A 27,695-nucleotide genomic window follows, 5' to 3' on the forward strand; every position below is an offset into this window, starting at 1 on the left:
ACGAACAGGATATCAAGAAGGCACGGTCTGATGCAGAAGAAGGCACTACCAAGGAGTAACTCCTTCTAACAGCAAACTCTGGGGTGAGAGTGCCACCAGGATTGTAGTCCAGTGGTCCCCACTGAGAAACAGGAGGTTTGCACAGTCAGTCTAGTAAATTGTTCCTTGTAAGGGGTGGACTAGATGACTCTTTGGGGTCCCATCCAGCTCTGTGATCCTGTCACTTCACCAGACCCAAATCATCATCCACAGACAATGTGCAAAAACAGCAAGAAAAACCTGAAGAGGTTTGTTTATGTGGTGTGTGTGCGTGCGTGCGGGGAGATTAACTCTGACAGTGGACGGAATGTTTAGCCTTTCTGGGAAATGCCGTGACTATGCAGAACTGGGCTTCCCGGAGGTTTGGCTTTAAGCCAACAATTGCTTGTTATTGTTGGTCGGCGAGCCAAAGCAACTTAGGCTGCGCCCAAGTGACTTTCCTGTGCTTTCAGCCAGCACTGTTGTGGGCTCAGATCAGTCCCAGACAGAATCGCATTTAAAACACGAAGGCGGCGGGGGGGGGGGGAGCTACTGGGATATGTGTGTGTGTGTGTGTGTTATGTGTGTGTGGGGGACTACAGTGAGCAAAGGGCAGGCAAAGAAGAGACGTGACCCCTCCTCCCACCCTCACCAGAAGTGGCCTTCCTTCATTTAAATAGCCTGTTTCTGTGTGACATCAAATTTTGACTTTTGTGAATTGCAAAGTGTGTTTTCTAGCATGGTACATGCTACCTTTTTGTAGGGCAAATGTATTCATTCTATGTACCACCCAGAAGGGAAGGCCCTCTGCAAAGGAGTGTAGCGACCCTCTCCCTTGAGTAACCGTAGAAGAGGAAATTCCAGCAAGTGCAACTTTTCTCCCCCCGTTTGACAAACTGCACCTCCCCAAATTCTCCATCCTGCATGTATGTTGGTGGCATGGGGGAGTGATGCTCATTTCCTTTGTCTCAGGTTATGGCAGGAGGGTCTGTAAAGAATCCCCCCATCCCCGTGTCTCCCTATCTGGCCAATATCGTGTACCACTGCTGATCACTTGGCTCAGTCCAGTTTTGAGTGACCCCTTCAGTGCCCGGATCTCCAGGGGCCCTGCAACAGTGTAAGCAGTTTAATCAGAGCTCTGCCAGTGTGGAGACAGAGACGGCCACACTGCGTCTGGACCTAGATTCTGCCCCGGGATCTCTACGCTCCAAGCCAGTGCCCAGCTTTGTTCAGCAGAGGCCTCGCTTGCCAGTTGGCCAGCAGCTGGGCTTGGGTAGCTCCGTGCCCCCTTGCTCTTTGCTGGCTCGCTTAGGTGGTGAACGGTGGTCCGGTCTGCTGGTCCTCTGATGCCTGCCTCTGGAACATAGGAAGCTGCCTGATCGTCAGACCATCACTCCATCTCAGGCAGAATTGTCGACACCGATGGGCAGCGAAACTCCAGGATTTCAGGCAGAAGTCTTTCCCAGCCCTACCTGGAGATGCCGGGGATCGAACCTGGGACCTTCTGCATGCAAAGCAGGTGCTCTACGACTGAGCCATGGCCCTTCCCCTCAAAAGGAGCCTGTACGTGGTATTCCCAGGCAGTCTCCCATCCAAGTGCAAAGCAGGCCCGACCTTGCTTAACGTCTGAGATCAGTCAGGATCGGGTGCTTTTGATGGGAGTGTTTGGTATCGCTGCCTCCTGTTAGAAAGGCAGCTAGCAGAGAAAAAAACAAGAAGGCAAAGCAGAATGAGCATTCACCATCCCACATGCACACACGGCTAAAAAAAGTCCACACCTTTCTTTAGTGAAGGGAAAAAAACAGCTTTACTCACAAATATTCTTTCATATAAATGCAACACTGGAGTTCATCACAAAGGGAAAACAAAAAGAAAGACATAACATCTCTCCACTAGGGTGCAGTCACTTTTCATGCCAGTGATGCCCCTTCATTTTCTTGCCTTCTGAATGGTCTCTTTTCCTTCTTCCCAGTTGTCAGCTGGAATTTGGTTCTGGAATGGTGAATGACATACTGAGGGCCCAGGAACCTGCAAAACAGTTTTCCACTGATCTGGAGGACTGGCATCCTCCCAAGTATTGTTTTCTGTCTTCTTTACGTACCCAAATCGAGGCAGAGGTCTGTCCTCAAGCAAGACAGCCTTGCTTTGCAGCCCAAGCCACAAGCCAGACTTTCTCCTGACCAAAGTGTTTCCCCCCTTCTATTCCATAGCTCTATTACCAGCTCCCCCAAAACAATCCAAGTAACGCTGACCAGGAACCAGGCTGAATGGTTGGCAGCACCTGTGCCAGGTAAACAATCCCCTTCCCATCCAGGTACGATGAAGCTTGGGCCCGGACAAAGGCATGAGCCTGTGGCGTGCGTGAGCCAAAGGGCAAGAGCACAAGGGCTCCCGTCCTGCGGCTCTCAGCCGAGGTGGGAAAGCAGGGGACGCAGAACACAAGATGGAGCTGGAACTGACTACATCTGCCGCCCTGCTTCCAAGGAGCTGTCGCTCCACCGGCCTCACCAGATGATTTCTGTGGGCTATTAGCTGTGGTTCTCCTGGGTGAGAGCCAGGCGTGCCCAAGGGGGTGTGTGTGTGCATGCGTGTGCGCGTGCAAGCTTTCAGCCCAAGCTCTGGTGAGAGGTGAGTTTGCGGGGATAGTAGCCAAGGTGAGGGCTTGGCTTCTGCCTGTGATATACTTGGTGGGCGCTTTTTTTTTACTGTGCCCTTGCGATGGACATAACTATCTATTTTAAACTGAATGTATAACATGTGCTGGGGAATTCAGTGGATAGGCTGGGGAGAATGGGGGTGCCCCCGTAAGTGCGGTCACAGGAGAAGGGGGTTAGACACCTATCCCCTCTTCTAGTTCTTCCCCTGACCAGATGGTTCCTGAGTGCCTTACCAGCTTGCCCTTGGGTCAGATGGTGCTGGTGCTGAATGCCAGGTTGGTCCAAAATTAAATCTCCCTCATTCACAGTTGTGGATGAGAGGGATGCGGTTTTCATTACTGAGACCTGGGTGGGGGAACTGGAAGGAGTGGGTCTCTCCCATCTTGGCCCTCCTGGGTATTCAGCGCAGCACCAACACCGACTTCAGGGGCAGGGAGGGGAGTGGTTGCTGTGGTCTACAGAGAGTCTGTCTCCCTCAGTAGGCTTCCTGTTCACTTCAGTGCCAATTTTGAGTGTTTGTATCTTACATAGGGCACCTGGGACAGATTAGGGATTCTGCTGGTGAAACGCCCACCCCGCTACCCATCAATCTCCGTGCCTGTGCTGACGGAGGTGGTCTTGGACTTGGTGTTGAGGACCCATAGGATGATCATTCTGGGGGATTTCCACTTCCCTGCTAAGGCCATTGGATCTGGGGTGGCTCAGGTCTTCATGGCCACCATAAGAACCAAGGGGCAGTCCAGTCATGTTGTTGGCCCAACACACTCGTGATCGCCTTGTTGGCCCTCCTGGACACACTCTTGATGTGGTTTTCTCAACTGGGCAAGAAGTTGCTAATCTGAAAGTGGGGGAATTAACGTCTATCCCCTTGTCATGGTTGGATCACTCCCTGTCGAGGTTTAGATTCTCGGCAGCCTTTCCTCTCTGCAAAGGTGGGGGCCCATAAAAGTGGTCTGCCTTTGGAAGCTAATGGATTCTGATGGATCCCAGAGGGCTCTGGGGGATCTTCTGGGGCATGGCTGGTGGTCCTGTGGAAGCCCTGGTTACTCTGTGGAATGCAGAGACGATGATTAGGGCAGTTGACATGATTGCTCCCAAGCACCCCCCCCCCCGGTGCACACCTGGCCTGAGGGCAATGAAGCGAAAGGGGAGACGGTTAGAACGCAGGTGGAGGTGGACTCCTGCCAAGTCCAGCTGATGACAGGTTGCAGCTCATTCCTGAGCCTACGCTGTGGTGGTGAGGACAGCAAGGAGGGCGCTCTTTTCCACCACCATTGCATCTTCCCAGTGTTGCTCAGTTGAGCTTTTCTGAGTGGTCCGTGACCTTTTGCTATCTGGACCAGGGAGATGCTGGAATCCTTGGTAGCATGCTGTGACACGTTTGTGTGACATTTTGAAGATAAAATCGTTCCCATTCATCACGACTTGGACACCACAGTTTGTGCAGTTCCACTAGAAGAGCTGCCCAGAGCACCACCGGGTTCGGTCTGCATGACTGGTTTTCAGTTGTTGAGGCCTCAGGATGTGGACAAGGTGCTTGGCCATGTCTGATCGACCCCCTGCATGCTTGACCCTTGCCCGTCATGGCTTACTACATGTATAGGGAGGAGATGTCCGGCTGGGTCCAGGAGGAGACAGGGAGCAGTGCCAAAGGAGGCGATAATTCTGCCACTCCTGAAAAGGCCTATCTTGGATCCAGAAGATGTGAACAACTCTAGGCCATTGGCCAACATCCCCTTCCTGGGCAAAGTGCTTGAGTGGGTGGTTGCTGGTCAACTCCAGGCGCTCTTGAATGAAACAGATGATCTCGATCCATTTCAGTTGGGCTTGAGGCCTCGTTTTGGAACAGAAACTGCCTTGATCACCCTGGGGAATTACCTTAGCCAGGAGAGGGACGGGGGAGTGAGACCCTATTGATTTTGTTGGACCTCTCAGCGGCTTTTGGTACCATGGACCATGGTATCCTTCCGGATAGGGTATCTGGATTGGGAGTTGACAGTAAGGCACTGCACTGGATGCGCTTCTACTAGATGGCCGACTCCAGAAGGTGGTGCTGGGGGATTATTGCTCTGTCGCTTGGCAGTTATGCCATGGGGTGCCACGGGGCTCTATTCTATCCCCCATGCTGTTCAACATCTACATGAAACCAGAGAGGGAGGTTTTCTGGACATATGGACGGAGGTGACACCAATATGCGGATGGCATCCAGTTCCATCAGTCCTTTTCATGAAACTCAGGTCGGACAGTGGGTGTTCTGAACCAGTGCCTGGGTGTGATAATGGACTGGATGAGGGCCAATACACTGAGACCCAATCCAGACAAGATGGAGATACTGTTAGCAGGTGGCTCATCTGCCCTGCTAAGCGATGCTCAACCTGTTCTGGAGGGGGTTGCGCTCCCCCTAAAGGATCAGGTTTGTAGTTTGGGGGTGCTCTTGGACCCAGAACGGTCACTTGAGGCACAGGTGGACTCGGTGGCAGGGACCGCCTTTTATCAGCTTAGGCTGATGGACCAGCTACGTCCTTATCTGGACAGAGATCGCCGTCTTGACTTTGTGGCTTTTATTGTTCTGAACTGCCCAGAGAGCTTCAGCTATTGTGCAGTACAAAAATGCAATAAAATAGATAAATGTCAGCTGTTCTCCTCTTTCAAGGCACTTTCTTGAGACAATCTCCCTTCTCAGCTTGCAGTGGAAGCAAGGGAAGGGATCCTGGAAGGAGAGGCTGAATCTGGAGGTTCGCCCCCAGCCTAGATTTCTGCCCCCCCTCCCACTCTGGGGCTCTCAGGCTTCAGAACCGATGATCTGGTTGCACTGAACTCTGTGTACTTAAGGTGAAAGGAGCAGGGTGTGGCTGCAGAGCACAGACAGGCGATCAAGAGGGCAAGGTCAGGTGCAGAAGGAGGCGCCTCCAAGATTACACCCTTCGGAGAGCAAACGTGAGGGCTGAGAGTACCTGGACTGTAGCCGAAATGGTCCCCAGTGAGCCACAGGAGGTTTGCCCCAGCAGTCTAGTCAATCACTCTTTGCAGGAAGGGTTGGACTAGATCACTTCTTTGGGGTCTCATCCAGCTCTGCGATCCTGTTACTGCACCAGGCCTGAATCATTATTGACAGAAAATGTGGAAAAACAGCAAGGAAAACCTGACTGGGCTGGCGTTCATCAGGCGGTGGGGGATGTGTTCGTGAACTGTGAAAGTGAAAGAACGACTTTGCCTTTCTGGGAAATGCAGTGACTATGCAGAGTCGCTCCTCCGAGAGGGGTGGCTTACAGCCAACCGTTGTTTTGATACCATTTGTCAGGGAGACAGAGGAATGGTTTCCTTCCTTAGCTGCATGCAAGTTCACTTTCCTCCGCTTTAAGCCAGCATTGTTGTGGGCTCAGATAGTACCACATTTAAAACACCATGGAGGAAAACAGCCACTGGGCTCAGTGATTACAGTGAGCAAACAGCAGGCAAGGAAAAGACAATGCGACCCCCCCTCCCACCAGAAGTGGCCTCCCTTCATTTCAGTGGCTTCTTCCTGTGTGACATCAAATTTGGGCTTTTGTGAAATGCAAAGTGTTTTTTCTAGGTTGGTACAAGAGATCTTCCTTAGGGCAAATTTATGCATTGTGCGTACCACCCAGAAGGGATGGCCATCTGCAAAGGAATGCAGGGAATACTTGTGTGGATGAAGGAATTTTGAGAAGCTGCACCTCCTGAAATTCTCCATGCTGCGCATGTTTGTTGACAGCATTGTGGAGTGATGCTCAATTCCTTTGCCTCCAGTTATGGTCGAAAGCTCTGCAAAGAATCCCCCCACCCCACCCTGCCTGCATCTCCATATCTGACCAGGACCACTGCTGATCACTTGGCTCAGTCCAGTTCAGAGTGACCCCTTCAGTGCCCAGATCTCCTGGGGCCCTGCACAAGTGTAAGCAGTTTAAACGGAGCTCTGCCGGTATGGAGACAGAGACGGCCACGCTGTGCCTAGACCTAGATTCTGCCCCGGGATCTCTACGCTCCAAGCCAGTGCCCAGTTTCATTCAGCAAAGGCCTCGCTTGCCAGTTGGCCAGCAGCTGGGCTTGGGTAGGTACATGCTGCCTTGTTCTTTACTAGCTTGCTTAGGAGGCAAACAATGGTCAGGTCTGCTGGTCCCTTGATTCCTGCCTCTGGAACATAGGAAGCTGCCTGATACTGAGTCAGACCATGTGGGCGCAGATGGGAGTGGAGGAAGAATGAAGAAAAATACTTTTAAAAGTAAGGAGTGACGCTTGAGCCTCACAAGGGAATAAACAACAATTAAGTAAGAAATTCCTAAAGAAATTCAACCCTGAGTGCTCATTGGAAGGACAGATACTGAAGCTGAAGCTCAAATATTTTGGCCACCTAATGCGAAGAGAAAACTCCCTGGAAAAGACCCTGATGCTGGGAAGGACTGAAGGCAAAAGGAGAAGGGGACGGCAGAGGATGAGATGGCTAGATAGCATCACGGATGCAATGAATATGAACTTGAGCACGCTCCGGGAGAGAACGGAGGACAGGAAGGCCTGGCGTGCCATGGTCCATGGGGTCACGAAGAGTCGGACATGACTGAACGACTGAACAACAAAAGTAAGAAATGGTAAATTTAAGAAATTCAACAAAAGCTGAATCCATTCAAAGTTGTTCACGAGCCAAGCATCCAACCCCAAATGGCTGGCTCAGAAAAGACGTCCAGGAGCAGTTTCAGAGACTGAAGTAGGGACGGGGTCAAAGGAAGACACCCCATCTCCGGTTTAAAAGAAGGCAAGAAGCGAGCTGTGCCTGAAAGGCCTCAAAGGGGGCAAAGTTATTATACCAAAAGCTGGATCAAATCAACAAAGGAAAACAAAAAGGCATAAAACCCTCTGCTAGGGAGCAGTCACTGTTTATTCCACTCACACCCCTAAATTCAGGTGCCTTCTGATTGGCCTCTTTTCCTTCTTCCCAGTTCCCAGCTGGAATTTGGTTCTGGACTGTAGAATGGCATGTTGGGGGCCCAGAAACCTGCAAAACATTTTAATGTTGTTTTGGAGGACTGAGCTGTACTAGCTAGGGATGTGATTTATTTATTTATTTATTTATTTATTTATTTCTATACCGCCCAATAGCTGAAGCTCTCTAGGAATGGATTTGGGTGAAGTCCAATGCCTGAGCAGTAGCTTTGGGCCTGTTCTGTTTGGTCCTGAGTTGAAGTGGGGTTCTCTCTAAATCCAAAAGAAACAAATCCCAGCCCAGAATGAGGCTTCATCAGTAACTCGTGTTTTGGATACATGTGGGCCATGCAGTCTTTATTTTTCCCTGAATAAATAAAAAATAGCATCTTTTCTGGTTTCAGCAATTTAGCGGGTCACATTAAGCCCAATTGTTCTAGAGTGGGGGAAAAGAAAGACAAACCTACTCGAGTTGTTGTTGTTCAGTCGTTCAGTCGTGTCCGACTCTTCGTGACCCCATGGACCAGAGCATGCCAGGCCTTCCTGTCCTGCGCTCTCTCCCGGAGCGTGCTCAAGTTCATATTCATTGCATCCGTGATGCTATCTAGTCATCTCATCCTCTGCCTTCAGTCTTTCCCGGCATCAGGGTCTTTTCCAGAGAGTTTTCTCTTCGCATTAGGTGGCCAAAATATTGGAGCTTCAGTTTCAGTATCTGTCCTTCCAACGAGCACTCAGGGTTGATTTCCTTTAGGATTGACTGATTTGACCTCCTTGCAGTCCAGGGGACTCGTAAGAGTCTTCTCCAGCACCACAGTTTGAAAGCATCAATTCTTCGGCGCTCAGCCTTCCTTATGGTCCAGCTCTCACAGCCATACGTTGCTACTGGGAAAACCATAGCTTTGATTAGACGGACCTTTGTCGGCAAGGTGATGTCTCTGCTTCTGACTATGCTGTCTAGGTTTGCCATAGCTTTCCTCCCAAGGAGCAAGCGTCTTTTAATTTCATGGCTACAGTCACCGTCTGCGGTGATCTTGGAGCCCAAGAAAGTAAAATCTGTCACTGCTTACAAGTTCAAAACACCCCTGAGGTAAAAGAAACCCAAGATTTGTCCTGCCACATGTTGAAGTGGGAAAAAATGCCAGACATTGATATCACCTTGAGAGAGAGTGTGAAGTTAAATGGAAGTGATTATTTAGCTGTCGTAGACACGGGGGCAGATTTGTCTCTTATAAACCATCACCTGGTTAATAAAGAGGACATTTACCTCAGAAACACGTCACTATCAAAGGCATTACTGGCAAACCTATCCAGATTCCGTTGGCACGAGTTACTGTGTCATGGAGAGGATCTTAGGGAACATATGAAGTGGGGGTGAATTTTGAACAAAGTGTGTTGGGCTGAGATATTATGACATCCAAGAGACAAATATTTTTAGTCACAAGATCACAAACTAAGGCCAGAAAGCCAGATCCAAAAGATGAGTGTGATGGTTCTTTATAGGACAATCTGAGATAGGTATTGGACAAATTCCAGCAGATACTGGTGAACGTTAGCAATATTTATAAATGGTAAGAAAATTACAATTTTTATGAACATTAACCACCAAACTGAAAGTACTCTAATATCCCTATAATATCCAATAACCCTTTAACTATTGTAACAGTTCACTTTCTGGCTTGCCTTGTCATTGAAGTTCTGTATCTTGTTCTGTAAGACAGCTGGTGGTCTGCGTCTTTCTCTGTCTCGTTCTTTAGCTGCAGACCTCCCGATCTACATGCTCCTCACAGCCATTCTGTCCCATGTCATTCCCGCCACATCCAGTTCTTCACTGTATGCAGTCCTATCCAAACCCAGTTCCAGTCTTACTGATGAGGATGATCCTGCTAGCATGCTGTGTTCGAAGCTCTGAGTGCCATCACGAGCATGAGTCCTCTGAAAATGTTTGCAAATTGCCAGACATGCTCGCATTTGGTTTGCACAACTTTCCTGCTTCAATTTTCCTGTAGACTGAATCAGCCCTGCTTTAGTCTATGGGGGAAAGTTGTACAAATCAGGAATTTTCCACAAATTTCACATTTGATTGCTGCTCGATTTGAGCAACTTTCTCGTTTGCGCAGAGCAAGCAGCGATTCCAAACACGAACAGGAATTGGGCACGAGATGAGTGGCGAGGGGATGTTCGGAGAATCCTGGCGATCTCGAACTCCACTTGTTCACCCATCCCTACATTCACCCTCTCATTCCCAAGAGGAGCCCCATTCCATCAATAGGGGAAGGTTGCCCTCTTGCTTCTTCTTCCCTCTCCTCTTTGAATGGGTGAAAGAAGGACAAAAGCAACCTGCACGTACTGCTGTGGGGCTGCGTCCTTCCCTGCTGCCTGCTTCCCAGGTACCCTCTGTTCCACCCCTTTCCAGTGGTTTGCCAGAACTGTGGGAAGAAGGACCTCTGAATATCCCTTGGCCCTTGCAAAAGTCTGTGGGGAGAGGGAGAGAAGTTGAGAGGAGGCAAGGGTATCCTCTACGCATACGCATGGCACCGATCACGAACAATATGTATTACACAATAGAGTCACAAACACCCCCACCCCCGGTTGGCCCTTCTGACGCGATTTTGATTCCACCAATCAGTCTTGTGCGCATTCCAACATGTGTTCAGACAGCAGCTTACTGAATACTGGAGGATCTTCAGAAAGCATTTTGCGCGATGGCTGTTGTGGGATGCGTTGGTGACATATTTCAGAGCATTCATATGACTGGTTTACTACACTATCATGCTCCTTAAAACATTAATTCATGACTTTCACACATTTAAGCAATTAGTTGGGCAAATAAAAGGCTAACCTGTTCAGAGGATGCCATGCTGTGAGGCAGGGACGCGTAAGCAATTTGTTCCATCTGAATATTTACACAAGGTCACAAGTTGGAATGCCAGGCAGTCCAAATTCCTGTGCAAAAAAATGTAGAAGGGAAATAACCTGCCCCCTCAGCCACAGGGGTTGGAAGAATTCAGTGGGGAAGCGGGAGTCAAGGGGATTCCCTCCTCAATAAGTCTAGGAAGCTTATAAGGCATTGTAACTGAGCTTTATTTAAGGCAAACAGCCTATATAAACCTGTCATAGGTTTTTTTTTTTTTCTTATACGTAAGAGCAGTATAGATAGCATGAGATGGGTAAAGGATGGGATAGCTAAGAGAACCAAAGATTACCAGGCCTGGTAAAAGATTGGTTCTGTGGGCCCAGTTTGGGCCAGAGTGAATAGCACTCTGTTTGGATAGCAGAGTCATCTTTTGACTTTGTAAAAGAAAGAGGTTTATGGGCAAAGCTTGTGATTAATGTACTTTTTTTTTTTTAGATATGTTGCCAACCACAAGGTACAGAGCCAGGATGCTTAAGGAGAAGTTAGAGACTTTTCAGAATTCCCTGGAGTGAGTCAAAATGCAAATAATGATGTTTTCAGAAGGGAGGCACTTGGATTTTGCGTGAGGGGCTTAGATGGAGCTAGACCGCCTTATAATGGCCAATCAGTAAGCCTGCAGCATGGTGGATGGCAAGTATGGCATCAGATACGGGGTTGGCCTAGGACTTGTGGGTATAAAAGAAAGTTTTACCAGACGGGCGAGGTTCCCGCCTTCTATCCCGGCTCTAAGAGAACGTCCTCTTTGGGTGGGAGGGGGGATAGGGCCTCTGCCGGCAGATTCGTTGCAAGCCTAACTCTTTTTTAAAATTTCTGTATTAAGTGTGAATGGTGCGTGTGAATGAATGCATGTAATAAAAATACTTTATTTCATGCTAACTTAAAAAAAACAAAAAACTTATGCAATTATTTGCAGTCAGCTAGCAGAAAAGCTTTTCAACTTGTTCATAAATGACCTGGAATTAGGGGTGAGGAGTGAAGTGGGCAAGTTTGCTGATGACACCAAATTATTTAGGGTGGTTAAAACAAAAAGGGATTGTGAGGAGCTCCAAAAGGATCTCTCCAAACTGGGAGAATGGGCCTCCAAATGGCAAATGGGTTCAGTGTAAGCAAGTGTAAAGTGATGCACGTTTGGGCAAAAAATCCCAGCTTCAAGTATAACCTGATGGGATCTGAGCTAGTGAAGACTGACCAGGAACGAGATCTTGGGGTTTTGGTGCACAGCTCAATGAAAATGTCGACCCAGTGTGCGGCTGGTTCAAAACAGACAAACTCCAAAAAATAATTAGAAAAGGAATTGAGAATAAAAATGCCAATATCATCCTGCCTTTATACAAATCTATGGTGCGATCACACTTAGAATACTGTGAACAGTTTTAGTCACTGCACCTAAAAGGGATACTGTAGAGCTGGAAAAAATGCAGAAAAGCACAACTAAAATGATCAAGGGGCTGGAGCATCTCCGCGATGAAAGATGACAACAGCTGGATTTCTTAGCTTGGAAAAATGGAGGGTAAGGGGAGATATGATTTATTTATTTATTTTTATTTATTTATTAAATTTCTTAATCGCCCATCTGGCCGGTCACCTGGCCACTCTGGGCAATGTACACAATAAAACAATACAATTACATATTAAAATTACACATTAAAATTACATTTTAAATCATTATATTCTAAAATACCCTAACCCACCCCATAAAATCATAGAATCATAGAATAGTAGGGTTGGAAGGGGCCAACAAGGCCATCGAGTCCAACCCCCTGCTCAATGCAGGAATCCAAGTCAGAGCATCCCTGACAGATGGCTGTCCAGCCTCGTCTTGAATGCCTCCAGTGTGAGAATGCCCACCACCTCCCTAGGGAATGGGTTCCATTGTCATATTGCTCTAATGGTCAGGAACTTTTTCCTGATATTCAGCTGGAATCTGGCTTCCTGTAACTTGAGCCCATTATTCCGTGTCCTGCACTCTGGGATGATCAAGAAGAGATCCTGGCCTTCCTCTCTGGGACAACCTTTCAAGGACTTGAAGAGCGCTATCATATCTCCCCTCAGTTTTCTCTTCTCAAGGCTAAACATGCCCAGTTCTTTCAGTCTCTCCTCACAGGGCTTTGTTTCCAGTCCCCTGATCATCTTTGCTGCCCTCCTCTGAACCCTCTCCAGTTTGTCTGCAATCTGCATCCTTCTTAAAGTGTGGCGCCCAGAACTGGACACGGTAGTCAAGATGAGGTCTAACCAATGCTGAGTAGAGGGGAACTAGTACTTCCTGGGATTTGGAAGCTATGCTTCTATTAATGCAGCCCAAAATAGCATTTGCCTTTTTTGCAGCCACATCACGTTGTTGGCTCATGTTCAGCTTGTGATCGACAACAATTCTAAGATCCTTCTCGCTTGTAGTGTTGTTGAGCCACGTATCCCCCATCTTATAACTGTGCATTTGGTTTCTTTTTCCTTGGTGCAGAACTTGGCATTTGTCCCTATTAAATGTCATTCTGTTGTTTTCTGCCCAGCGCTCCAGTCTGTCCAGATCACTTTGAATTTTGTTTCTGTCTTCCAAAGTATTAGCTATCCCGCCCAATTTGGTGTCCTCTGCAAATTTGATCAGCATTCCCTGCACCTCCTCCTCCAAGTCATTAATAAACATGTTGAAGAGCACTGGGCCCAGGACTGAGCCCTGCGGTACCCCACTCCTTACCTCTCCCCAGTTGGAGAAGGTCCCATTGATAAGCACTCTTTGAGTCCGATTCTGTAGCCAACTGTGGATCCACCGGATCGTTGTTTCATCTAGCCCACTTTGAGCTAGTTTGCTCATCAGGATACCATGGGGCACTTTGTCGAAAGCTTTGCTGAAGTCGAGATATATGATGTCTACAGCATTCCCACGGTCTACAAGGGAGGTGACTTGATCAAAAAATGAGATCAGATTGGTCTGGCAGGACTTGACAAATCCATGTTGGCTTCGAGTAATCACTGCATTGTTTTCAAGGTGCTTCCAGATGGATTGCTTTATCATCTGCTCCAGGATTTTCCCAGGGATTGATGTCAGACTGACTGGTCTGTAGTTCCCAGGTTCCTCCTTTTTACCCTTTTTGAAGATAGGGACAACGTTAGCCCTCCTCCAGTCATCTGGCACTTCCCCCGTCCTCCATGATTTCTCAAAGAGAATAGACAGCAGTTCTCAGAGTTCTTCTGCCAGTTCCTTTATGACTCTAGGATGCAGTTCATCTGGCCCTGGAGATTTGAACTCATTCAAAGGAATCAGGTGTTCCTTGACCATATGCCTATCGATCTCAAGCTGCAATCCTGCCCCTTCAGCCTGTACTTCGCCTTTGCCAGGGGGCTCATAGACCCTCTTTGGGGAGGAGACCGAGCCAAAGTAGGAATTGAGCACCTCTGCCTTTTCTTTGTCATCTGTTATCGTTTTGCCATCCTTCTTTAATAGCTGAACCACCATTTCTTTCCTCTGCCTTTTACTATGCACATAGCTGAAGAAAGCCTTGTTGTTTTTAGCATCCCTCGCTAACCTCAGCACGTTCTCAGCTTTAGCCCTCCTGATGCCATCCCTGCAATTCTGTGCTACCTGCCTGTACTCTTCCTTTGTTACTTGGCCTTCTTTTCACTTCCTATATGTGTCCTTTTTTGTTTTCAGGTCATCCCTAAGCTTTTTGTGAAGCCACATTGGCTTCTTCTGTTGTCTTCCACCTTTTCTTCTTGTTGGAATTGCTTGTGATTGTGCCTTGAGAATTTCCTTTTTAAAAAGCTCCCACCCATCTTGGACTCCTTTTCTCGTTAGCGTCGCTTGCCATGGGACCTTCCTGATCATTGTTCTGAGTTTATTAAAATCAGCTTTCCTAAAATCCAGGGTACGCGTTTGACTACACTCGGCTTTTGCTTCCCTTAGAACCAAGAACTCAAGTGCAACGTGGTCGCTTTCCCCCAGAGTTCCTGTAACTGCTACTTTATTCAGTTGGATATATCTTCCCCTTTCTCCCTTGCTTTTTATTTCCCTTCTTTCCTCAGCTACTTGTAAAGCCTCATCAGACAGCCACTTTGCTTCCTTGCATTTCGTTTTCTTTGGGATGGATTGAGTTGCTGCTTCCTGAACAATGTTACGGACCTCCGTCCATAGTTCCTCAGGCGCTCTGTCTATCAGGTCTAATCCCTTAAATCTATTCCTCACCTCCACTGTATATTCATAAGGGATATGATTTAGGTCATACCTGAATAAATCTCCTTCCTAAATCTAATTCAGAAAAGGGCCACCAAAGTGACCAAGGGGCTGGAGCAACTGCCTTACAAGGAAAGGTTACAGTGTTTGAGGCTTTTTAGTTTAGAAAAAAGATGACTAAGGTGGGGATAATATAAAGGTTTCTAAAATTATGCATGGTGTTGGGAAAGTGGAGGGGGAGAAAAATGTCTCCTTTTTCATAATGAGAACATAAGAACATAAGCAGAGCCTTGCTGGATCAAACCAAGGTCCATCTTGTCCAGCATCCTGTTCACACAGCGCCCAACCAGCTGCCCACAAGAAACCCACAAGCAGGACGCGAGTGCAACAGCACCCTCCCGCCCAGGTTCTCCAGCGCCTGGTGTACACAGGCTCACTGCTTCTGATACTGGAGGGAGCACATAGCCATCAGGACTAGTAGCCATCAATAGCCTTCTCCTCCATAAATTTGTCCAACCCCCTTTTAAAGCCATCCAAATTGGTGGCCAGCACTACATCATGTGGAAGTGATTTCCATAGTTTTAACTATGTGCTGTTTAATACTAGAACCCAATGGGGTCATCGCATGTAGCTGATTAGTGAGCAGACACAAGGAAGGACTTCTTCGCACAGCACATAGTCAAACTATGGAATTTGCTACCATAAGATGTAGGGCTTTCTCACACGGAGCTTTTATCCTGCTATGGCGATTGCTCCCTCATGGCAGTTTGCGGGCCCTTTAGATGACGCTGTTAACCTCCAGGGTATCTCCTGTGCTAAATGACCTTTATTCTGTTTTTAAATAGATCAGAGATAATGAGCTGTCAAATTACTGTGCTTGTGTTCTGCTTGAGTTCCCTCCGTGAAAAAGGAAAAGCTGCAAGAAGAGGAGTGAGATCAAGGAAACATATGAAAGACTCACATAAGAGGGAGAAGGAGGCGGAAAGGGGAGGGGGGAAAGGAAGTGTGTGTAAAGGGAGTCCGTTGTGATCCTGCATTTAAAATGGAAGCAGAACACCCCCCCCCTTTTAAATGCTGAATTTTAGGCTGGTGTAGAGATGCTTGTAGTCATGGCCACCAATTAGTGTGGCTTTTGTCAAAGAAAAACTTTTCTTTTGTTTATTTCCAAGCGTTCATTTTTATTATGAGAGCCAGTGTGGTGTAGTGGCAAGAGTGTTGGACTAGGAGCTGGGAGATCCGGGTTCTAGTCCCCACTTGGCCATGGAAGCTCACTGGGTGACTTTGGGCCAGTCACAGACTCTCAGCCCAACCCACCTCACAGGGTTGTTGTTGTGAGGATAAAATGGAGAGGAGGAGGATAATGTAAGCCACCTTGGGATCCTTGCAAGAGGAAAAAAGGTGGGATATAAATGCAATAAATAAATAAAATAAATTATTCAGCTGAACAAAAGACAGACAGACATGTATGGAAGAGAATCCGTGGATTCCCTGACAAGACCGAGGTACTTTTGGTGGGAGACAAGAGGAGGCTGGGGGATGTTGACCTGGTGTTGAATGGGGTACAGCTACCCTTGAAAGACCAGGTCCGCAGCCTGGGGGTCATTTTGGACTCCCAGCTGTCCATGGAGGCTCAGGTGTCAGCTGTGAGCTGGACAGCGCTGTATCAACTCCATCTGATACGGCGGCTGCGCCCCTTCCTTCCCGACCATCTGCTCCCATTGGTAGTACATGCCCTGGTCTCCTCTCGTTTAGACTACTATAATGCGCTCTACGTGGGGTTACCCTTGAAGACGGTTCGGAAACTGCAGCTGGTACAGAACGCGGCGGCTCGCCTGATTAAAGGCAGCCGCCGGCGAGATCACATCACTCCAGTGCTGAAGGAGTTGCACTGGTTACCAGTTGTTTTCCAGGCCAAATTCAAGGTGTTGGTTTTGACCTTTAAAACCCTATATGGTTCCGGCCCAGCCTATCTTAAGGAGCACCTCCAGCAACACCAGACAGGCCGCTTAACAAGATCAGCCTCGGATGGCCTTCTCTCTGTCCCATCAGCCAGGACAGCTAGACTGGTGGGGACGAGGGAGAGGGCCTTCTCTGTGGTGGCCCCCACTCTGTGGAACTCCCTCCCTAGGGAACTCCGTCATGCCCCCTCTTTAATGAGCTTCCGTCGTGCATTAAAAACGTGGTTGTTCAGGCAGGCATTTGGGGTGGGTTAGGGTATTTAAAAAAAAAAGATTTTATGGTAAAATTTTATTGTTTTAAATTGTTTTATGGTGGGTTGTACATCACCCAGAGTGGCTGGGTGACCAGTCAGATGGGCGATTAATAAATTTAATAAATAAATAAATAAATAAATAAATTCACTTAATAAATAAATAAATAATTTTCAGGGTATTTACACCTTGATACAAGAGACAAAGGCACATTTGGCAACAGTAGATTGGACACAAAATCCAGCAAAAGGTCAGAGAATAACATTCATTGGCTCCTCATCAGGTTCAAGCTTGTCTCACACCGTCTACATAATCATGCTTACTTGTCCAGAACTCCTGGCTACGTGCAGTTTCACTTTTAGCTAATGAAGTTTCTTTCACGCTTTAAGAGGGGATTAGACACATTCATGGAGGACAAGGCTATAAATGGCTACTAATGGCTATATGCTACCTCCAGTCAGAAGCCTCTCAAGACCAGTTGCTAGGAACGGGGGGAGGGGGGGGGCGTTGTTGCACTCATGTCCTGCTTGTGGGTTTCCCATGGCAGCTGGACTGGCTAGACCCTTGGTCTGATCCAGCATGGCTAAGAAAGAATCATAGTCAGTCGCAGCGCTAATAAAAGTGCATTCATGGTGGTAACCAACACCCCTCCCACACACAGCTCCCTCCATACAATACTTTATTATTCCTTTTTCTCTTGTCTTTCTATCATCTGAATGAGAGAGAGAGAGAGAGCGCGAGTGAGGGAGCGAGCGCAAGCACCTGTATTACATCCCCCCGCCCATTCTACTTCTTCTGAGCCATCAAGAATAATCTGCAAACCAGGCAACTGTATGTAACTGAAATGTATTTGCAGAGCAATCCTTTGCATGTCTACTCAGAAGTAAGCCCAACTGAATTCAATAGGGCCTGTTCCCAGGAATGTGTTTATATGCAGCCTTACTTGCTTTTATTTAGGGTGGGGGAGGGGGTCTTGAAGTTTTATTGCTGTGTTAAAAACAATTTGAAAATACTATTCTATGATTCTATGAAACCATTCCTGCTGCTAGGGGGATTCCCCCCCCCCCAAGCCTTTTTGTGCTAGTTGTTGGGAGTCGTAGTCCAGAATATCCACCAGCCTTCTTCTTAAACCAGCTTGTGTTGGCAGTGGTGGCATTCTTTTCCTTTTAAGAAAATCTGCTTGTGGGGTGGGGGGATTTTTGATGCAGTCAAAATGTGTTAGGCATGCTTACTTCTGGTTTCAGAGTTGGCATTGACACGATGGATTTAATTTTTTATCTGGTGTGTAATGCTTCTTGCTGCTGCTTCTGAGGAGGTGGTGGTGGGGTTATTCATGTAGAGAGGTGTATGTTTGGGTGCTCAGAATGTGTGGGCTAATGCTGGGTGCTGTTGTGTGTGGCTCTGGGGATACTACCGTCATCATGACCATCATCTCTGTGTGCCTTTTGCAATCCGCTACTCCTGGGTTCCAAAGGCTTCTTTTCTGGGCAGCTCTGAGGATATCGTCGTTTTGTATGACTGGGTTCTCCCACACTGTTTTGCAGTAATGATCTTAAAGGCACTTGATTCTCTGTGCAAGGAAACAACATCTAGTGAATCACCCCTGTCCACACGTTTTGACACTCTGAAAGAATTCTGAAGAAATTTGCTGGAGTCATGCTTACACTTTTTCAGCAGGCCTTGTCTTCTATATGCTCATTAATTTTATATTTAACAATGCTTTCAACCAATTTACCTGGAACTGATGTTAAGCCAATTGGCCTGTGATTTCCCAGATCCCCCATGGATCCCTTTTGAAAAATTGGCATTGCATTGGCCATCCTCCAGTCCACTGTTACAGAGGCTGATCTTAGGGACATGTGGCATATTTTTGTTAAGAGGATCAGCAATTTCACATTTGAGTTCTCTATGACGAATACCATCTGGCTTCTAATTTGTCAATAAGGTCAAAAGCATCATCTTTTGTCACCACTGTTCACCTCTGTTCCTTAGACTCCCTTCCTGAAAGCATCAGTTCAGACACAGGTACCTGTCCTACATCTTCTGCATTGAAGACAAATGAGAAGAATTCATTCAGTTTCTCTGCATTCTCCTGATCCTCCTTCAGTACTCCTTTAAGTCCGTTGTCACCCAGCAGTCCAGCAGCCTAGCTGGTTTCCTGCTTCTGATATTCTGGGAGAGCAATCCCATGCCCCCCAGACAGTGTCTCGGGGGTGGTGGTGGATAGGATAGTTCGGTTTCCTGGCCCCGAGCTTGGAGACCTGCACCCACCAACATCCCCCAGCCTGCCAGACCCTTCATGCCCCCCTCCTCTCACCTCCAATTATCCTCCCCCTGCCCTCCTCCTTCTCTGCTCTCCCTCCATCCCTTAATGGGTTGCAAGCTGCCCATGGAAAGAGAACGGGACCTTAAGGAAGCAGATGCTGAGGAAAAGGAGGGGAGGGAGGAGCTGCAGTCTCTTATGGCCATTGGTTCCCAAGAGCGAGGCAGTTGAAGAATGGTGGTGGTGGTAGCAATGGGAACACTTGCTGCAAAGGGGAGACGGGAAGAGGGGAGGGGAATGAGATGGGAATAATGACACAGGTACAGGTATTCACACATAATGTCTGATCTGTGTAGAGTCTACGTGAAATGTACACTGGTTGCTTATCTCCACACGCATGTGCAGTGACTCACATGTAATGGAGCACACATACGGTGGTGAGAAAACATTTGAGAACCCTGTAGTATTGTCACATATTTCCAACCTAAAATGTTATTAGATCTCAATCTAACCCCATAATCCTAGATAGAGAAAAACAGATAACCTGATTAAACAAATGACACACAGACATGATGCTTTTTCAACATTTATTTATCCACAAGTGATTCAACATTCACTATCCATGTGTGAAAAAGTATGTGAACTTTAGATGCAGTACCTGCCGCAGCAATGACTTCAAGTAATGACTTTGTTCCAGAAGTCTTGGGGATCGTCTATGTGATCTTTAGAAAACTTCAGATGGGCAGCAATGTTCTTTTCAGGGAGCGGTGTTTCCTCCTGGCTATCCTCCCGTGAACACCATTCTTGTTCAGTCTTTTCGATAACTGAGTCACAAACACATTAGCCAAGGTGAGAGTGGTCTGCAGATCCTCGGATGTTAGGATGTGCAGACCACTCTCACCTTGGCTAATGTGAGTGTTTGTGACTCAGTTATCGAAAAGACTGAACAAGAATGGTGTTCACGGGAGGATAGCCAGGAGGAAACACCGCTCTCTAAAAAGAATATTGCTGCCCATCTGTAGTTTTCCTGGATGATACACCATTTGGAGAGATTTTGGTAGGATGACCACTCCTGGGTAGAGTGACTGTGACTGGGTAGAGTGACTGTCTTGAATCTTCGCCTTCTATAGACTGTTTGTCAGTGGATTGGTGGAGCTGCAAATCCTTAGAAATGGTTTTGTAACCCGTTTGAGACCAATGAGCAGCAATAATTGCTTTTCTGAGGTCCTCAGAGATGTCTTGATCATGGCATGATGTGTTTCCACGCAACCGTGTGGTGAAAACCAAACTCATGACGTTTCTGTTTTTTTATAGGGTAGGGCCTCCCAAACTGAAGATCTTCCTAATTACTTAAACCCCTGATAATAATTATTCCCTTTACTTGAGCTGAGGCAACCAGGGGTTCACTTACTTTTGTACATACTCTGACTCTTAAGTACTCAATGTTTGCCTCACTTATACATCGTTTTATTGCACAAGACACGGAATTGGTTAATATAAATGCTATTGGATATTTAGAAAAGGACTAGTTTTGATTCACGAAGGCTATCATGGTAAAACTATTGAATTTCCATAATTACCATTAGGGTTCACAAACTTTTTCTTGCCACTGTATGTAAACATGCATAGGATTGGGATATGAATAGGACTGGGCTATACATCTCATACATGAAGTTGCCCTGTAGATCCCGAGGGCCTTTGGAGCTGTTATCAGGTTCTCGTACTCTGCTCCTGGCACCCCCGGAGGAGGCAATGGTGAGAAGTGCCTGTTATGAACTTCGGCTGATACTCCAGCTACGCCCATTCCTGGAACATGTGGACCTGGTAACGGTGGTGCACGCACTGGTCACCTCTAGGCTTGATTTCTGCAATGTGCTGTACTTGGGGCTGCCTGTATATTTCAGAAACTTCAAATGGTACAAAATATGGCAGCCAGGTTGGTCTCTGGGACATCCTGTGCAGACAATATTATACTAGTTTTAAAATCTTTACACTGGCTGCCAATTTGTTTCCGAGCAAAATATAAAGTGCTGGTTCTAACCTTTAAGGCCTTATGTGGTCTAGGTCCAAGGTCCGTTAGGGAGCGCCTCCTCCCCTGCATCCCAGTCCACCCCCTAAGGTCCTCTGAGGGCTGTCTGCTGCAGCTGCCTAATGTGAGATCCGTAGCCACATGCAAGGGGACCTTCTCCTTCCCCACCCCTCAGCTGTGGAACGACCTGCTGGCTGGAATGCGCCTGCTGACCTCGCTGAAGGTTTTTAAGCTGGCATTAAAGACTCTATTATTCTGTCCGGCCTTCCCTTTTTAGAACTCTTGCTCCTTTTGCTGACTTCTGTATACTATTTTTAAGCAGTGTTGTTTTAAGCTGTGTTTTATTGTTGGATTTTTATTTTTTATTACATTGTTCTGAGTTCAAAGTTGTTTTTAGTTATCTGTTGTTTGTATATATTGGCCATATGCTTTTATGTAAATGGCTTTTAAACTTTGTATATTGTATTTTAATGTTTTAACTTTTGTAAACCACTCAGAGAGCTTCGGCTATGGGTGGTATAGAAATGTAATGAAATCATGATAATGTTATAGAAATTTCGGTTGTAATATGTCTGTTATCCCATAATTTTATAAGCTAGGCTATGTCTATTCTACCTTTGTGTGAAATTGTCATGCCAGACAAAGACATAGTGCCTTATCAGAGACTCAAGAATGCCAGGAATGTATTTACGTTAGAGTACAAGGCTACTTCTCTGCGCATGCCTAGATATGTAAAAGGTGCTGCCTGTTTTCTGTTTTCCTCTCAGCTAGACAAAGAGGTTAGTACAGCGCAAGCATAAGACAGCCCCCAAAGGTCTTGCCTATATAAACTCTTGGATCACATCACTTGATTGTGACCTTTGTTGGAGTGTTAGCCCCAAGGGATGCCTTATTCTGCAGAATAAAATCGTGTTAGACCAGATCTCTGCCTCCTCTCGTTCTTGGTAAACAAATTGGAAAGTCTACCAGGGAAAAGAACACAATTTTTGTAACAATAATGATAATGATAATGATAATAATACACTGAAAGGAGGGGGAAGGTGGGGAATTTGATGTGGCACATGTAGGGTTGCTAGCTTTTCTTAGCCGCGTCCTTGTGCCTTTAACAGCTGACTGGCAGGCAAAGATTTTAGAAAAGCTTCCCTTATTCGCAAGGGAGAAAGCCCCACTGACCTCAGCAAGACTTAAGTAAATTGTGGCAGCACAAAACTTGAGATTTGTGGTACATAATGGTGAGCAAACAAACAAACAAACAAACAAACTTTGGCCCAGATTTGGAGGTGATAAGAGAAGGTGATTTTTTTCTCTGTGTTAACTCACATATTTAATGCATCATTACACAGTTGTGGGTGGCAGCACAAAAGCTGGGATTTGTGGCACAAAACAGGCACAAAACATTGGCCCAGGTTCAGAGGTGATATGAGAATGTGGATTTTTTTTAGCATTTGCCAGGTCCCGCAGGAGGGTATGTCTTTCTCACATTTGGGATTTGTGGCACAAAACTTTGGCACAGCTTTGGAGGTGATAGGTCAGTGTTGGCTTTTGTGTGTGCTAACTATGAACCTGCACTTGATGTATTAGCACACATTTGTGAGTGGTGGCCCCAAACCTGGGATTTATGGCACAAAACAGCACAAAACGGACACAAAATTGTGGCATACGTTTGGAGGAGATTCTAGTTTGAGGGGTATGTAGTTAACAGAGCCTATTTTTACAAATGCTGTTTTCAAACTGTTTTACAGCAGGAAAACAATGCTTCGATTAGTACACCTTCCCCCAGCACATGGACTGGCATACGAATTCATAGTGGAACAACCGTGTTGGGCTTACCGATGATAATAAATATATATGACAAAACAGCAGTGCTATGTATGCGTTCTTTATGTTTGGCCGGTATGTGTTTGATCACTGAGAAACTGATGATGTTTTTAAATAATCTAGTGGTATCAGTTAGCTCCGGATGGGTGGAGCCCTTTAAGGCATTAATTGTGACTATGTCAGGCTCCATCCCGCACATCTGTGCCTTGGTAGTTTTAATAACTTAATTGAGAGCTCCAGGTTTCCTCAGACTGAGTGCGAACATTGAAGGCCCCCATTCTGGCAGCATTCAGGGCTACCCTATTATCTTATCAGTCAACCGTCTGTATGGCAGTATTGGGTTTTATATATGTGTAACTCTGTATCTTATTGAATTTTGATATTGGCATGTATTTATCTCTACATATTTGTTTTTAGAGCGGGAGCATCTGCGTATAAACAAATGAAGTGCAGGCTAGCTTCAGTCTGGGCTCAGGACAGGAGAGGCTCAGGTTTTAGGGCTTATGCAGCAGTTCACAAAGCAGGGCTAGGAAAAAGGACTCATTCCAAGTTTCATGGTTCAGTTTATCATTTAGTTTTGAAACCACACACAGAAAAGGGCTCAGCCCTTGCAAACCACATCCCTTCCTACATCTGATACCCAGTGTCATCCCCTTGCATCCCCAGGGGAGGCTAAACTGCATCCCTTCCCAAATCTTCCCAAACCTAACCTTTGTCCCCTCCAGTGACCCATTGACAGTTGTCTTCTCCCTTAAAAAGAAAAACCTCCTATTTGCTATTTTCCTCTCCCCGAAATAGGTGACCTCCACTCCCAGGGGACCCAACTGATCTACATTCTCACCCACTGCACACTAGTGCTGGCCAGGGGTCCGGCCAGGGGTTCAGCCACAGCCCCCCTTGCTTTGCAAACAATCTAATAAGAATGGCTGCAGCAGCGGTTGGGCCAAGCCATATATGCGTCATGCCCTCCCCAGAGGAATCCTCCTCAGAGGGAGAACTAGAGCCTCCAGAACCCGAGGGCACACGAGATCAGTCGCCAGCACCAGACCAGGAGGAGCCTGGGCCCTTGGGGGAGATGGCTGCAGGCTCTTCCCTGGCAGGGGAGGGGACTCTGACTTGGAGCAGAGGCTGAGCAGCCCCCTGGCCCCCAGGAGCACCGTCATCTCAAGCAGCAAGCCAGTAGGTGTCCTGAAAGGAGTGCTTTCTTACAAAGAAGGTCTCCTCAGGAGAAAGTGACTCCTCTTGAGTATGGCTGTCGCCACAGAGCTCTAATAGACAGCAGCTGAGCCTGGGTGGGGCTCAGCAGACTTTGTGGTTAAAGGCCTTCAGTCAGAGCTTGCTAGTTGTTGGAAACACTCTCACCAGTTCCTCCTGCCTTGTCTTCTGACCCTGCCTTATGATTGAACCTCTGTGCACCAGGCCATGGACTCCTGCTTGACTCTGCCATTGGATTGCCTATGCATCTGACTGCCTAACTGTGTTTGACTGCTGCCTGTTTGACCATTCCTGCTTTCCCTGACTCCATATTCCACATAGATTGCCTGTGCTTGGACCCTGTCCTGTTATCTTGATCGCTTCTGTATTTGCCTGAACTCCCTTGAACTGAAATCTGTCTGCTGGAAGACTGGCCTGGTTTATTACTTTGCCTTGTGGTCAGCCCTATCACGGAGAGTACTACCGCCAATGCAAGACAATATGGAGGCAAGCTTGCATGGGCTCCAGCTCTCCAAGTGCAAGGAGCACCAGTGACAAAGGGTCTCAGCCCCCGTGATAAAGTGTCAGCACACAAGTGAGTTCAGCACCCATGTGAGTTTAGCAACAGAATGAGGCGACTAGGGGAGTCAACTCTTACCTCCTTTCTCATAGTAAGAGAAATAAATAACTAAATAAATTCCCGACCTTGGAGTTGTAAATAAGATAGTTTTCCAGGTACACACACTCAATAATAGCAATGTAAAAAAACACTAATTATGAAGGTAGAAAGCCAGCAAGGGCGTGCGGGCTATCCAGTGTATTGCACTGAGTTCCACATGTCTGTCCAGCAGACATATAGTCATACGTCATGGATGTGTGCTTGGTGTAATGAGCTTGTGACATATCACTAACAACATCAAGGACAACAATAAAGAGTTCTTTAAATATATAGCAAGAAACCAAGTAGGGAGGCAGTCGGACCATAGGATGACAATGAAGTCAAAGGAGTACTAAAGGATGATAGGGAGATTGCAGAAAAACTGAATGGATTCTTCTCACCTGTCTTCACAGCAGAATATATAGGACAGATACCTGTGCCTGAAATGATATTTTCAGGAAGGGAGTGTGAGAAACTGAGGCAAATAGTGGTGACAAAATACGAGGTTCTCAACTTACTGACAAATTGTAAGTTAATAAATCACTGCACACAGATGGTATACATCCTAGAGTTCTTAAAGACCTCAGATATGAAATGGCTGATCTTCTAACAAAAATAGGCAACTTGTTGGCCCTAAGATCAGCCTTTGTATCAGAGGACTGGAGAATGGCCAATGTAACACCAATTTCAAAAAAGGGATCTGGAAAATTACAGGCTGGTTAGCTTAACGTCTGTTCTGGGTAAATTGGCTGAAAGCAATATGAAAGGTATATTTACCTTTAAATATACCTTTCATATATTAAAGGAGGCTATGTATCAAGTTCTCTGAACCAGACCTGTGAATTAGCTGGGGTGGTGGAGCTTGATAAGGGAATTGGACTAGGTTTGGTTAGGGTTAGGAATTGTAGCTTCTATAGCCTGATAAACAGTAACCACAAAGAAAACCCCTCTTCTAAAGGAGTGGATTATCTAGACCCATTCCAGTCTGAATTCTGGCCTAGATATGGGGCAGAATCAACCTTGGTCACTCTGACGGATGACCTTTATTGGGAGAGGAACAGAGGGAGTATGACCCTGTTAATTTTACTCAATCTCTCAGTGGCTTTTGATACAATTGACCGTGATGTCTTTCTGGACCGGCTGTGTAGATGGACAATTGGGGGCACTGTTTTACAGTGGTTCCACTTCTATCTGCAGGGTAGGGTCCAGAGAATAGCATTTGGTGGCTGTACCTCACCCCCTTTGCAATTATGCTGCAAGGTACCATTTTGTCTCCAATATTATTTAACTTATATATGAAGCTGTTAGGTGCGGTCACTAGGAGTTTGGGGGCAAGGTGTCACTGGTATGCTGATGATACTCAGCTTGATTTCTCCATTCCATCTGAAAAAGGAGAGGCCGTGCATGACCTAGACTGGTGCACAGACACAGGACTGGGCTGGATGAGGGCCAATAAGCTGAAGCTGAATCCCAGCAAGATGGAGGCAGTTTGGGTAAGTGGTTCCCGTGTCTGGGATTTAGGAAATTTCTCTCTTCTGGATGGGGTTACACTCCCCCAGAAAGAATGGGTACACAGTTTGGGGTGCTCCTAGATTCATCATCATTGACCTTTGAAGCCCAAGTGCTTTTGCAGCATGGAGTGCCTTTTACCAGCATTGGCTAGTATGTTAACTGTGCCCACTCCTGGACATGGATAGTGGACTGCTGTGATCCATGCATTGGTAACCTAAAGACTGGACTACTAATGCTCTCTATGTGGGGCTGACCTTGAGGCTTGTTCAGGAGATGCAGCTAGCACAGAACCCCACAGTGAGGCTGTTGAATGGCCTTGCCAGACACACGTAACACCTGTGCAGAAAGAGCTGCATGGGCTGCCAGTTTGTTGCTGAGCCAGGTTCAAGGTGTTATTATTGAGATAAAGCCCTAAACAGCTCAGGACCAGGTCACCTGAAAGATCATCTCCCCCTATATAGTTCTGATGGACCACTGCGATCTTCACAGGAGGTCTTGCTGCCATGCCACACCTGTCGGAGTCCCCTGTGTCAGTATTGTAACATGGCAACAGACCTTCTCTGTGATGGCCCCTTCCCTCTGGGATGTCCTCCACTCTGCGATACGACAGTTACTGAAGTTCATGAGCTTTCGATGATTATTAAGAACTTACTTGTTTACCCTCACTTTTCCCAACCATAAACTGGGATTTTATAATGATGTACTGTTTTATAATTCACTGTTAATAGCTTTGGGATTTTAAAAATGGGAAGCAATATATAAATATTCTAACATAAATTAAAAATCATAACACCTGCATTCATTCCAAAAGGTTCCCGGCTCCCATGGTGAAACACTTCAGTGACCTTGGGCAAGATTAAAGCATTCAAAGTTCTGGACAACATAAAGGATCCAAGGACATGGGACAAGGCTACTTCACCAATTGAGCAGGATACATACTGTAAAGACAGAGCAGCCTCATGACTTAATGAAGAGTGAAGAACATAAGAAGAGCCCTGCTGGATCAGACCAAGGGTTAGGGATGTCAGAGAATTCCGCCACGGACTGAAATGGGATCGAATTCCCTTCAGTCCGTGCCACGGAATCCTCTGCGGAACGGCACCACGAGGTCCTGCGGAGCCAGCAGTCATGCGGCTTTTTTTTGGTCATCTGCACAGAGTCGCAAAATTTTCGTAAATAAAAACTCAAGGTAGGATATTCCGATAATAAATACGTAAGTTTTTTTTTTAAAAAAATGAATTGTGCTCACCGCCTTGTTTGTGAGTGTTCTTTTTCCATTGAAATCCTCCGTCTCCGTTTACTTTCAGCCAAAACATTTC

General features: G+C 46.7%; 1 long non-coding RNA gene across 2 annotated transcripts; it reads left to right on the forward strand.

Annotated features, from left to right (window-relative positions):
* Nucleotides 1-1,308: 1,308 nt before the first annotated feature.
* Nucleotides 1,309-27,564, forward strand: LOC146345353 (uncharacterized). 2 transcript variants are annotated; one of them, XR_014792543.1, is made up of 3 exons: nt 1,309-6,747; nt 26,257-26,357; nt 27,188-27,564. It is a non-coding gene; the product is annotated as an uncharacterized LOC146345353 (long non-coding RNA). The 2 variants fall into 2 exon arrangements; XR_014792544.1 differs by lacking the exons at nt 26,257-26,357; nt 27,188-27,564 and adding an exon at nt 10,963-11,512.
* The last annotated feature ends 131 nt before the right edge of the window (nt 27,565-27,695 follow it).

Source organism: Heloderma suspectum, chromosome 5 (genome assembly GCF_057233095.1).
Source record: "Heloderma suspectum isolate Gila_16-S chromosome 5, 16-S_ref, whole genome shotgun sequence".
Lineage (NCBI taxonomy): Eukaryota > Metazoa > Chordata > Lepidosauria > Squamata > Helodermatidae > Heloderma > Heloderma suspectum.